This window comes from Sinocyclocheilus grahami, unplaced genomic scaffold (assembly GCF_001515645.1).
Source record: "Sinocyclocheilus grahami isolate Dianchi unplaced genomic scaffold, SAMN03320097.WGS_v1.1 scaffold1085.1, whole genome shotgun sequence".
In the NCBI taxonomy this organism is placed as follows: Eukaryota; Metazoa; Chordata; class Actinopteri; order Cypriniformes; family Cyprinidae; genus Sinocyclocheilus; species Sinocyclocheilus grahami.
Genome location: NW_015506264.1, coordinates 87558 through 102879, shown reverse-complemented (window position 1 = coordinate 102879; position 15322 = coordinate 87558). Strand labels below are relative to the sequence as shown.

Genomic DNA, 15322 nt, shown 5'->3' with positions numbered 1-15322 from the left:
CACACACACACACACACACACACACACTCTCACACACACACTCACACACACACTCTCACACACACACTCACACACACACACACACACACACACACACACACAGAGAGAGAGAGAATGTTCAAAGTTGCTTTACTTCAGCTGAGTATAACAGCAAACCCTCGTCTGCCTCGATCCAAAACACACAAGTGCTGACAGTATTCCAGCTGAAGTCATGAGAGACGCCCATCTGACACACATTAAAACAAAAACAGCCAAATATTATTATAATGTAAAACAGCTGTTTTCTATGTGAATATGTGTTAAACTGTAATGTATTTCTGTGATGTGCAGCTGTATTTTCAGCATCATTACTCCAGTCTTCAGTGTCACATGATCTTCAGAAATCAGTATAATATGCTGATCTGCTGCTCGAGAAACATTTCTGATTATTATCAATGTTGAAAACAGTCGTGCTGCACAATATTTCTGTGGAAACTGTCATACATTTTATTTTTCAGGATTCTCAGATGAACAGAAAGTTCAAAAGAACAGCATTTATTTGAAATAGAAATCTTCTGTAACATTAGAAATGCATGCTGCGAAGGGTAAATGATGCTGCTTCCAGTCTTTGTTTGGTCTCTCTGCTGATAAATGATTCCATTTGTCTGTTTTGCATCTGGTTAGAAACTCTCTGCTCATTTCCATAATCACAATAGTGTTTGTGGGAGCGGGGTTGACCTTTGACCCCCGGTTGTGACCTCCGTCTCCTCCTGACCTCACACTTCTGCTCCTCTGGGAACGCTGATCAATGCTGATCGATCAGGAAACTTGTTGTTTACCATCTTATTATTGATTAGTCGGTGTGTGTGCTGCAAACTATTGCTGTTAAAAATATTACTTTTATTAATTACACCTTTTACATACTTTATATCTGAACTGTTTGCATGCAAACCATGAACAGTACTTTTCTTAAAGGAACAGTTCACCTAAAAATGACAATAGGCTGAATGGGTGCCGTCAGAATGAGAGTCCAAACAGCTGATAAAAACATCACAATAATCCACAGCACTCCAGTCCATCAGTTAACATCTGGAGAAGACAAAAGCTGAAACTAATCCAGCATTAAGACCTTTTAACTAAAATACATAGAGTCTATAATCCATAATAATGCTTCCTCCAGTGAAAAAGTGTTCTGGTGTGAATCAGGAGAGAAATCTGCACAGATCAAGCAGCGTTTAAACAGCTCTAAACGCATATGTGGCTGGATTTTGATGCGAGAGACAACAGCAGATGCACTTTTTCACTGGAGGAAGCATGTATTTGAGTTAAAAACTTTTAATGCTGGATTAGTTTCAGCTTTTGTCTTCTCCAGATGTTCACTGATGGACTGGAGTGCTGTGGATTATTGTGATGTTTTTATCAGCTGTTTGGACTCTCATTCTGACGGCACCCATTCACTTGCAGTGCTTGTGTTGCTTAATGAAACAGACAAGAGACTATATGTCTTTTGATAAAAATATCATGCATGTTTAAATTAACTGTATTTGATCGAAATCCTGTATAAAATGGACGAAAAAAGTCTGTCTTTTTCTATGTTTAGAAAAGTATTCTGCCAATTCTGCCTATAACACTTTGATGTTTTATTTTTCATTATTACTATATTTTTGGTATATATATTCAGCTTTTGTCTTCTCCAGATGTTCACTGATGGACTGGAGTGCTGTGGATTACTTGTGGATTATTGTGATGTTTTTATCAGCTGTTTGGACTCTCATTCTGACGGCACCCATTCACTTGCAGTGAGACACTGATGCAATGCTACATTTCTACAAACCTGATGAAGAAACACACTCATCCTGATCTCGGATGAGCACATTCTAATTTTTTGCGTGAACTCTTCCTTTAAGATGCACTTAACAGCGAACCCGTCATTATCTGCAGCTCCACACAGATGCTGCATGCTGATATGAAGCTCAGTGAATCTGTACCTGATGCAAACCTCTTTCTGAGAGTAGTTACAGTGAATGCACACGGTGCTCAGAATAAACCGTGTTTCAGTCATATATTTAGATGCAAACAGTCGTTCGTATCTCTCCAGCGCGAGTCAAAGTAAACACTAATGAGGCTTCATCCTCGGGGAGATTCCCAGCACTTCCTGTCATGTTGGCATGGTTACTTCCCAATCAGACAGGAAGAGGAACGAGCAGCGAGCCGATTAGCAGAGCTGCAGCAACATTCCTTTCATTTATCAGTTTAGAGTCTGTCGCGTCTCAGTTCATCTCTCCTCGATCTGACTCTAATCGCTTCTCTCAGTTTAACAATTGATTATGACTCTAAACCGGCGCTACAAACTCCCGTTAATCACTGCAATAATCCAGATCGCAGACATTTCTAGAGGAAACACTCGCCTGCGTTTAACCCTCTAACCACCCACAAACAATCACTCAACATCACTGACCCACTTTACAATCTGACAACTTTTGACAAAATATACAAACTCTGTATTTATTTATTTATTTAAATATTTTCTTAATAAATACATAAATAAAATAAATTCAAATTACATTTATAAAGTAACTCAAGAAATAAAACAAATAATATTAAATATAATAAATAATATATTAAAATAAATAAATTAATAATATACACTAAAATAAATAAGTATATAAATAAATAATAGTTATTATTATTATTGATGATGATAATAATGTTATATATTAATATTGACAAAAACATAAAAAAAATAATACTGTGTGTTTAACTAAATATAATAATAATACTTTATATTAAAATAAAAATTATATATAATAAATAAACAATGGTACATACTATTAATTGATAAAACATTAATACATAATATATTAAATAAATAAATACATATTATATGTCACATGATCACCTCTGATGCTACAGTTAATATAGTTTAATAGCAGCAGATTTAAGGAGCTATTGCACGGAGCTCAGAACCATCCCAACTCAAATTAATATTCCACATGCATTTAATTATTTATTAGCTCCGTGTAATATGCAGGATCATGTCCAGTCGGCTGCTTCGTGTGAAGGTTTGATCAGCCTGTCAGAGTTTATTCAGCAATAATAACTGACGGACACGATGCCCGTACATAATCCTGCTTATCTGTAGTTAATAAGTTAAAAGATCTCAGCTTGTGTCATAGTGAAGACGTCTGTACGTCTGAGCATCTTGCACTTTTTTCTTCATCCTAAAGAACGAATGACAAACGCTCGTCAAAAACAAACAATGCAGTGTGAATATAGATGAGCTCGTGGACAGACGAGCCAAACACTCATTAAACACGATAGCATCAGTCACACACAGAACACAGCTTTTACAGAAATTTAAAAATAAGTGAACACATATATATATATATATATCGCGATTAATCTCATCCAAAATAAAAGTTTTTGTTCACATAGTATGTGTGTGTTCTGTGTATATTTATTATCCACACACATGCATGTATATACTTAAGAAAAATGTTATGAAATATATTTATATATAATATAAATTATATGAATATAAATACATGTAAATATTTTCAAAATATATACTGTATGTGTGTGCATTTATATATACATAATAAATATACACTGCACACACACATATATTATGTAAACAAAAACTTTTATTTTGGATGCGATTAATCGTTCGACAGCACTATATAGTATATATAATATTTACTTTAATATGTAGCATTATTTATTTAATATGCATCATTTAAATATGATTATTAACATTATTATTATTATTTATTTTAATGTGTAGCATTGTTTATTTGATATATTATTATTAATAAAACTTTAATGAAATAATATTAATATTGACATTAAATAAATATTACATAAAGTAAATATATATATATATATTATATAAAATAATATTAAATAAGTCGCACTACACATTAAAATAATAAATAAATAAATACATGCTACATATTAAAATAAATAGATAAACCAATAAATAAATGCTACATATTAATAAATAAATAAATAAACATAATAATAACAATAATGATAATATACAGTACTAATAGGGTTTGACAGCACCGCTGCAGGTGCGGTGTAATCAAGCCGAACGCTCATTAAGTGGAATGACGTGAATCCTGCGCAGGAGGCCTTTACTGTCCACAAAAGCAGGCTTTGATGCATTAAATGAAGCCAGACTCTCAGGAATAATGTGTCCAAACACGCAGCTGTACAGAGCTGATAGAGCGGCTCTCACATCACATACAGACGCACTCTGACGCTCAAACGCTGAGCGCTAATTACTGCAGATTCCTGCTCATATTATTCCAGACCGAGTACGCTTTGTCTTCAGAATCTGTTCTCAAACTGTACCTTGATTTCACTTTTTGGCTCAATTATGACGCAACAGCTGAACAACAAAAAAAGAAACTTTATGCTTGAAATGTGTGGATAACAGACTAAAAAGTGCTGATTATTTCAGAGACAAACTCGTAACAAAGACGTGCGCTGGTGGAGATCAGGGCTGCTCGATTATGGCAAAAATCACGATTATTTTGATCAATATTGAGATCAGGTGAGGAGTACTCATTAACTTGCTCATTTAAACACCCTGCTTTATTAACCTTCGTAAAAATAAATAAATAAAGCTGTCATTTTTAACAGTGAATTTCCTTGAAAATGCAAGATTCAAGGAAACAAACAAACAATGACAACAAAAATAATAAACAACAACAACAACAGCCTTTCTCAGAAAGAAACCACACACAGAAATGATGCCTGCTGTAATTATTTTAGTATTATTTATACTATTATAGTTATGAATATTTTGAATTAGCTTTAGAAATAGCTTTATTGTACACATATGTATTTTTCATATATAAATACATATATTTCATAAATATATACATTGTTGCAGTTTTCATTTTAATTTGAGTAAACTTTGTAGCAATTTTGCTTGTATTTGTTTTTTCAATTTTGCTCTTTTTTGTACTTTTATTCATCTCGAGAGTGTTTTTAAATATTATAATATTAAATATATAAGTTTTAGTTCAGATTTAATTTTTATTTATTTCCAGATAGTAACTTAAGTGCTTATTTCAGTGAGTTAGGCAATATTTCAAATTTTCTTTTAGTTTAAAAATGTATCTAATATTTTATAATTTTAGTTTATTTTAACTAACAAACATGTTTTATTTAGTTATTTATTTGCATATAATTTTTATATATTTAAAGACATTCAGTAAACAACTGTATAATAAAATAACTTCTATAAAAATATTTTATAAGATACATGTTTATATATGTTTTACAAAGTAAATAGACTGATGTCACAGGTGTTCATCTAACGTGAGTGATTCGTTTTGCATTTCGAATCAAATGAAGCATGTTTCGTTTGTGTGCTGGAGTGTTTTGTAGTCATTATTAGAGCTGTGAGCTGTTAGTGTGTGATCTGTAGCTGGCGCTTCACTCGTCGCTGTCAAACTTTAAATAAGTTTAGCAACAGTCTGAAGCAGAAAGCTCAGGTTTAATAGACTCCAGATGTTTAAATGATCAATAGTAACTCATACATATAAATGTAAACATGATGCAGTTCAGTAGATGTTCAAATTATGAATTTAATTGCGAGTACCGTAGACGACCGTGTGCATGAGCATTGACCAAATCCAGACAGAAACAGCTATCTATAGAGATCCAGAAACCGGTGATGATTCAGATAAAGCACACGCTTTCACTCGCATCAGAACTCCAGAAAACACAGGAATGTTCCTCCAAGGGCAGAGGAGGACGATTATTACACGAGTCTCGTCTTCCGGTGTTAAACCAGTCAAATGCTTCATTCACACGTCACTCTAGACTAGACTGTGCCATGAAAGAATCACATTTCATTGGATTTCCATTCATATGCTTGTGATTCGGTTTCGATTCGATTCAATAGTGATTCATTTGGATATATGAACAATCAGGTTCGGTATGTCAACATCCCTCCACTAATGCTGCATTAAAGCATGTCAGTCGGTACATTATAGGATGCACGATCATGTCATAAAGGCTTAAAATGTAAACACCGGCATTGCCGATAAGACGGAGAGTATATATTTACATTAACTCTCTCCCCGCCAAACACAGAATTTTCCAGGTTTCCTCGCTGTTAAACGCTAGGGGGCGCTATCACGCATCTCCGGAATGAATCACTCGATCAAAAACACAGGCGAGGAAGACACAGAAACGAGCGATCTCGTATGTATGCATATGAAAAATAATGCGCTCGTATAAATGAAAACTGCCTAATGTTAGCGAGTGACGTGTGGATCCAGAAAGTGTGCAAGCTTTGGGAGTACGCCATCTACTGCAGCGCTGCTTTGATAATATTACTGAATATGATCCAGATGTAGTATTTGATAAAAAATACGATTTTCTCAGCTTTTTGCTCAAAATGTTGCTTTTTTATGAAACATGATACATTCAAGTGTTTTAAAAAACAAAACAATGCTTTTTTTTCTTTTTAAGTAGAGGGTCTGATCTTTATTTTGATGTATTGCATGTTCAGATATTCATACAATAAAATATTCTGGGGGCCATGACATTTTTGTGAAAATCAGCAAAAACGCTGAGTTAATAAAAATTACAAACATGACACTTGTAAATTAAATAATTTAATATATGCAGATTTATTCAGTAACATGTACTATATTTTTCTAATGGATTATGAAAACTTCAGTATTAGGAGCTCTAAATGATTTTTAGAATTTTTACAGCTCTTTTGCTTTAGACCATCTATTAATGTCAAATCCACAAATAAAATGTTAAGGTTTCAACTGCATCTGTCTGAGAAAAAAAACACAAAAAAACACAGCAGAGATTTATTTTATTATAGTTATTTTCAAGGCTTTCGATTTCAGTTTATTACTCCTAACAAATAAGTTTTTGTTCAAAACTAACCAAAATTTAAAAATCATAAATTTTTAGAATTTTTACAGCTCTTTTGCTTTAGACCATCTATTAATGTCAAATCCACAAATAAAATGTTAAGGTTTCAACTGCATCTGTCTGAGAAAAAAAACACAAAAAAACACAGCAGAGATTTATTTTATTATAGTTATTTTCAAGGCTTTCGATTTCAGTTTATTACTCCTAACAAATAAGTTTTTGTTCAAAACTAACCAAAATTTAAAAATCATTTGTTTATAATTTCCGCACAGGAGAGACTTGGTGTTGTTTCAAAACAAAGGGGAATATATATCGGTATCGGCATCGGCTATCGGCCAAAAATGATTTGAAAAATATCGGCATATCGGATATCGGCAAAAATCTAATATCGCGCATCCTTAGTACATTACTATAATAAAGTGATTCATTAACAAACACTTAATTTCCACTTAATATAATTAATAATAATTATGTTTCTGCTCCATTTTGTTGTTGAAATATAAACATTTAAACAGTGGACGTCATAATGTGTTTTCATTACGAGTTTATTCCAAGGGAACAAATTTAGGTTACAAAATTACAAAATTAGAGCGTTATTTAAAGGTTACAAAAACGTTTTTTAGACGTTCATCAAGTAAAAATAACATCATAAGGACGTTTAGAGAATGTTCATATCAGATGTCTTCTCTCCGTTATGAGAACATTTATCAAATATTAATAAAGTTATAAGAACATTCCATAAACATTACTTTAATAATGACATTTATATAACTTTTAAAAAACATTAGTGAAAGATGCGAGAAGATTCCCTGTTAGCCGAGTTCAAACAAACATTAAATACTGAAGAACAGGTTCAGCAAAAATATAATGAATGTGCATATATTTATCAAAATGCTATTTATTTCTAGCTGAATTCCCAGTTTGTATTCACTGAATGTATTTTCTGAGGTAAATGTGATGTGCTGTGACAGTATTGATCTCAAGCAGTTTTACTGGTGTCTTTCTGCAGTTGAATCACTGATTGAACGATTGATTCATGAATGATTTCAGTTCTGATGTTTATTTGCTGCTGTAACTTGTAGTAAAGAGGAAGAGATGATCACGGTCACGAGGCATTAAAGAGCCAAAAAAACACATTTAGTGAGTGATTTTAGTGATTAAACTAACAGAATGTTAAAGCTGAGACTTTGTTTCATACCAAAAGTAACAAAGATTCCTGTGATTATTAGATGGCAGGAGCTACAGATACTGTCTGATTGAGTTTTGTTCACGCGTCAACTGAAAACAGCAGAGATCGACATCGGTTCATCAGAATAAGAATCAATATTTTCAACCCAACCCTACAATCTAAGACATTTTTGTAAACAAAACCACAAACGCTCTAAGCAAAGCTCTAGGAAGTATTACAGGCAGAATTTCAATAGAAGCCTTTGGGATTTGATCGGTTACATTCAGCAACACGAGTCAGAACAAAATGAGGGGTTTTTACAGTAAGCTTGAGTTGCATTTTAAAAATGACGGTCTCTGGTTGTGGTTTCTGAAAACCCTAATGCATGTTTACAAGAACAGCGTTTCACATCATTTCAGGATCTGCTGCTTCACGCAATAACAACTGTCTGTCTGCTATTTGCTCTAAACAAACTTGAGGCCTTCATACACAGTGAAAAATTATTATTCAAAGTTGTAAATAAAACAAAGATCATTAAGTACATTTTACATGAAAATATGATTTCAGTCTTTCTACAGTAAAATCCAATATTACTGCACTACGAACATTAGGGGAGATTCCTCAAATGAAAACCAATTTCTGAAAACTTAAAGACACATTAAAGCTAAATAGAAATATTAAAAATAAAATAATAAAAGCACATAAAATGACAAAAACTTCAGTAATAAAAATAAAAATGTTTTTATTAGAAATAAACTTCAATTTTTAAAATTAAAAAATAATAAATAAATAAAAACAAATTAGAATTAACTTTAATTTTAAAATTAGAAATAAAAATGTTGCCTTGGCAACAGAAATAAATGAAACACTAAAATTACTCAAACTAGAATTTAAATAAAAATGTATTAAAGCTAAATAGAAATATTATTATATTAAATTATTATATTAAAAAATAACAAAACACAAAACACAAATGTGTTAGAAATAAATTTTAAAAAAGCTGTAAAAAAAGATTGTAAAATAATAATTTACAAAAACATACTATTTCAGCCTTTCAACTTCAAAATCTCATGTTTGATTCAATGTGTTACTTGTCTTTTTCTATGTAATTATTTGTGAAAATGTACACAATATTACTAGCAATTTCTAAGTGAAAATATTTTATACACCAATATTTTTCAGTCTATAGCCTATAACACATTACAAAAGTATTTGAATGCATTAATTATGCCCTGTAATGCACCTTATAATGCATAGTGTGATCTCATGAATAATCACAAAGCACAGACATAACACATTCTAATATTTATCTATTCATTGTTACACATTTAATGCATTAAAACAACCAATTTCAGATGCAACCAGGAATATGCAAATATTATAACGCATTTGAACTTTGGTTACAATTGAGGAGATTGAGTGAGAAACCGGCTGATCATTTAGACAGCTTAGAAATGTGCATATCAAATATAATACTGTAGCTTGTTCTGGGTTAATTTTTCATGCAGATGTTATGAGAAATTCTTAATTCTGCATCTGATAGAGGCATTTGTGTCAGCTTTATTTCCAAGCATGATTTCTGAAAGCCTTTCATATCCTATCAGAGCAGATATCAGTATCCACAGCTTTTATTCTCTTACTGCAAACTAGTGGACGATCAATACGGGTTTATAATGGCCAGCGCGGCTCCCGATGACCAGAAAATATGTGACCACAAATACACTTCGCACACCTCGTTATATGGATCATGACGCTTGTGGAATCTGAACCTGCCATTCAGAATGATCTACACATCCATCGCTTCATGCATAGTTGTTGTTAATTACATATTTCTGATAACTTAGCAGTGCTTTCAGCTGGCAATAAGTGCTTGTGCTCTCAGCTCAGTGGAACATATGTTTAAATTAATTCAGCAAATTTTCCTCCTCAATCAGCAGACTGCATCTGTGCCAAACACACGCTGTTCTGAAGCGTCAGGCTCGGTGTTATCAGACAACATGACCCGAGCCAAGCATCAGTCCTGTCTAATGCAGCGTCAGCGCTCTGTGATCGCACATCACTGAGTCCTGAGGGGCGTCTGCATGTTTGACCGCTTCAAACACAACAATAGAGCAGCACAACAATAGCAGAGCGACTCTAAGAAACATCTAGCCATAGAAAAACATCCTGCCACTATAGCAACAGCCAATCGCAGGTGTTAGATATCATCATTGCTATTCCATACAATATATGCCAGGAGAGAGTTTGAACATTATTAAATCACGACATAAAAATGCAATATAGCATATTCCATTTTACTTAAACACTACTGAAGGAGAATATATGCACTCTTGATTATGCGTTTCCTTCACTATTCACAACAACTCATCCATTAAAGGGATAGTTCACCCAAAAATGACAATATGCTGAATGGGTGCCGTCAGAATGAGAGTCCAAACAGCTGATAAAAACATCACAATAATCCACAAGTAATCCACAGCACTCCAGTCCATCAGTTAACATCTTCCTCCAGAGAAAAAGTGTTCTGGTGTGAATCAGGAGAGAAATTGTCTCAGATCAAGCTGTGTTTAAACAAATATGTGGCTGGATTTTGATGTGAGAGACGACAGCAGATGCACTTTTAAGCGTTATTCTGGATTATGGACTCTATGATATTTTAGTTAAAAGGTCTTAATGCTGGATTTGTCTCAGCTTTTGTCTTCTCCAGATGTTCACTGATGGACTGGAGTGCTGTGGATTATTGTGATGTTTTTATCAGCTGTTTGGACTCTCATTCTGACGGCACCCATTCACTGCAGAGCATCCATTGCTGAGACACTGATGCAATGCTACATTTCTACAAACCTGATGAAGAAACACACTCATCCTGATCTCGGATGTGCTGAGGGTCAAGCAGCAAATCTGCATTTTAAGGTGAACTATTCCCGTTTTAAAAATATGTTTAGCTTCATATACAAACTGGTAGCACTGAAGCAAAGCCTTTAAGATTTTAGATTTCCTTCACACTGGTACTGCATGTCCTCAGACCAAAACACTTGAAAGATGAATATAGAGAAAAACAAACAATACATCTCTGCCACACAAACAGCTCATATTTCTCCGTTATGCTCATGTTTACACTGAAACGCCACTCACCGCTTCATGCAGTGTCTTGAGCATCTCTGTCTGATCTCAGATGTGAGAAATAAACTGCAGTGACGTCACCAAACTCAACCCAAACACTGAGAGCACCAGTGCAGCTCGAAAAGCTCAAGACCTTCTCTCACAAACTGTGCATTTCTTAAGGAGCAAACCAAGCTCAAGACACTTTAAAATGTGTCCCTGCAGCACAAAAGCAGTGTTGAGTCGCTGGGGGATATTTGTAGCAATAGCCAACAATACATTGTATGGGTCACAATTATACATTTCTCTTTTATGCCAAAAATCATTAGGATATTAAGTAAAGATCATGTTCCATGAAGATATTTTGTAAATGTCCTACCGTAAATACATCAAAACTTAATGTTTGATTAGTAATATGCTTTGCTAAGAACTTCATTTGAACAACTTTAAAGATGATTTTCTCAATATTTAGATTATTTTTTTTTGCACCCTCAGATTCCAGATTTTCAAATAGTTGTATCTCAGCCAAATATTGTCCTATCCTAACAAACCATACATCAATGGAAAGATTATTTATTCAGCTTTTAGATGATGCATACATCTCAATTTCACAAAATTGACGCTTATGACTGCTTTTGTGCTCCAGGGTCACGCATGTAAACTCGCTCTCCGTTATTCTGCAACGCTGTCACTCAGTCTGTCCCAGATCTGAAGCTTCTGGAAGCGATGACAAACGCAATCGAGCAAAAGCAGAAGAAGCGCACAAACCTTGACCGGGGAGCTCCGCGTGGCGACGGGCAAATCCCGCACCGCTGTCCCCGCAGGCGAAGCCGATCCGCCGGCCGCGCATCCCGCCAGCGCCGCTCTCCCTCCTCCGTTCCGCGGACGCTGTTTAATCCCGTCCAGAAGACGCACCAGGAGGATGTTAGCAGGCAGATCGTCGACTACGCAGTCCACTAGGATGCGGCACTCCGGGCAGCGCAGCTCGTGTCTGGAGCTCACGATGTTCTCCAGGCAGCGGCGGCAGAAGGTGTGCTGACAGGGCAGCACTTTGGCGCTGGTGTCCAGCCGCTCCAGACACACAGAGCACTCCAGCAGATCCAGCAAAGACGACTCGTCCATGTTTTCCTCTGGTACGCAACGCTGTCGTCGACGCGCAGGCGACGCGAGTCAACTTGGCACGCATATGGTCATAGTAATGTGCGGAGCACGGCTTGAGACATGAGCGCGACGGAGCGCGTCTGCTCTGCTGCTCTCTCTCTCTCTCTCTCTCTCTCTCACACACACACACACACACACACACACACACACACACACACACACACACAGCTGTGAGGTCACGCGCACGCCATCATCAAGCGCGGGCATCTAGTAACTAGGGTAGTTGGTTACAATAGTGTTGCATTTGATTTGATCAAATCAGTGATTCCTCAAATCATGCTGTTGCTTTACTAACAGATCAGACGCATCATTTTCACCTGCTGGACCAGAAAACAGAGACATATCTAGAGGACTGGGCCGTTAGCAACGCCCTAACGACGCAATTGCGTTTTTTTTTTCAAGAATGCAAAAATTGCAACATAAAAAAAAGGTAAAATTAAAAAAAAAAAATCTAGTTTTTGTTATATTTCCTAGCCAAATCTTCTGTGCCAATACTTGAATGGTTTAATGATTAGCGAGTCATTTATTGAGTAAATGCCATGAAAACGTCTTAGCAACAGAATAGCAACACCTTGGTAAATACCAGAGGGGTTTATTTAGTTTGTTTGGTTTCTCCTCTTTTTTTTTGCACAGCTATAGAAGCATTCTCATTCAGGATATCTAAACATTATCATCAACATATTTATTTTTAAGCTCAACAAAATTCAACGCAGTTGTTTCAGTTGAATTTAATATATATACAATCAGTTTGATATAATTGATGTTATATACTTGCACAGCCAAGTACTTCAAAGTTAAGGCAGCAACTAAACTTAAGTTTCTCAGTTGAAATAGGTGCAAGTTTTTTTTATATATATATATATATACACTGAATAAATAATACACCGTTTGCATATTTATATTCTGTAGCATGAAAACTATTTTTTAATAATAACAATAATAATCATTTATTTGTATATCATGGAATGCAACTCCAAGTGCTTCACAAGCATAAAGCAGATATTAAGAATACAACATCAATATTCTATATCATTTCAATATAACACACTTTATAAATATCAATATAATTTGTGCAATGTTAGAAGTTATGTTTTCGTGTATAACAAAATCTGCATATTTATTTTAATTCAATTTTTTAAATATAGTCCTATGAATAAAAATATAAATATATGATATTTTATTAAGTAAAGATATAATTTTTTATAAAAAAAGTCTTTAAGCCTATAGCATAATTTTTTTTTATACTATAGCTTTTTTTGATGAATGATGGGTTTTGATAACTATTTTTATTTACATAAGTACAATTGTACACCTGATGTCGTACTATAGTGCAGTGCTCAAGCGCTGTTTGGATTCTTTCTCGTTACTGAAGCGCTATCTGGTGGTTATAGTTCATAATTCATGCATTCGTGGTGCATCAGTATAAATGAGGTTTAATCACTGGTTTAATCTCTTCATAATCCATGGTGTTTCACATGCTCTGAGTAATTGCATATCACCAGATCATCGTGTAAGTATAAGCAATTCTTTAAAATAATCATCATCATCATCAGGTGTGTTGCGGGCAGCAGTGAGTCTGGAGATACCTGTCTCAGGTTCGTTCTGGGCGGAGAGCATCTTGAAGTCGCAGTCATTCGAGGAGGAGCCAGACGCAGAAACGAGCCGAAGCGCTTTAAGAGGCGACGGACTGACCCGAGTCCCTGCCATGATCTGATCTCAGTCCAGATCTGAGCTCGGAAAGAGTCGTCGTGCTGAAGAATCCGAGCTGAAGCGCAGAAGCGGCTCTGGAGACCCGCAGGTAAAGGCGCCTCAGGAATGCGCTGCGGGGGAATGTGCATGCTTCACTGAGATGCACGCGGACACTTAGTGCTCTTATACTCCTACAAACACGCGTATAGGTGTTTATTTACGTGTTAAAGCAGTTTGTTGTTTGTTATGCACGCGCTCTTGAACTTTGCGCACTATGTGATGTGGCGCTTAGATATGCACGTTATCTTAAGCTATAGGGCTGGTTCTGGGAATGCGCTGGCTGTCCCGTGCGGAGATGAGACGCGAGGGAAAGTCCTGCATGGAGATGAGACATGCGCTTGCTTGCATGCTGGAGCTTCTGATGTCTCTGAGACTTTGAACTAAAGAGGACATAAACGCGAGCGACTCGAGAAAAACACGAGGCTACTGGAGAAGAGATGCATTGATGAGGGCGCGATGCTGGAATCGGTATTAATAAAGCCAAGTCGGTCAAAACTAGTTGCATTGCCAAAAGCGACTATGGTCGCAAGTTCCGTCGTTGCCAAATAGAGTTGAGCGGAATTTGCGACGATGCTTTTCATTGATTGAGCTACACTTGTTATTGCATTTTTTTTGCAACTGCATTGTCTTGGTTGTGCTGGTGAAGCTGTGCAATTACAAAAAGCTGACATGTGCTTGTAATAGAGCTTCTCCGATGACCCTCATATTGAATCGTTTTTGAAAAGCTTTGCAGATCGAGTCCAGACATGATAAAATAACACAATGTTCGTCTTGTCGCTGGACAAATGGCACTTAGAGATAATGATGATCGCAGTGTTTGACGAGCTTTGCTTTGTGGTGAATCGGTTGAAATGATTCGCTCAGTTGACTCATTCGAACCGAATCCGTAAAACAGCATTTTTGGAATTTGTGCATAATTGTTGTAACAACTCAGAATTGTTTTTAATGAATTTGATACGTTTGAAGTTATGGGACAAGTTATGGGTAAAACATTAAAACGTATAAAAAGGCATTTGAAATGAAGTCAAATTAAGGTGAAGGCATGGTAAAAAAAATCTGCAATCTGATATTTTTAATTCAAATCAACCTCTAAAAGTGGCTGAAGTTGAAGAAACACCTCTGTATTCTCTAACGGGACGTGAAAGGTCAGGTCCCAGATCACAGCAGTACATGATCTGAATCAGTGATTCTCTCATTGATATTTATGTGAACTGATTGATACGCATGATCAGGAACAGTCACATTCACATG

General features: G+C 35.4%; 1 pseudogene; it reads right to left on the bottom strand.

The window, feature by feature from the left end:
• The window catches only part of LOC107566577 (SH3 domain-containing RING finger protein 3-like), a 147396-nt pseudogene extending 134987 nt beyond the window's left edge, over nt 1-12409 (bottom strand).
• Nucleotides 12410-15322: the final 2913 nt, after the last annotated feature.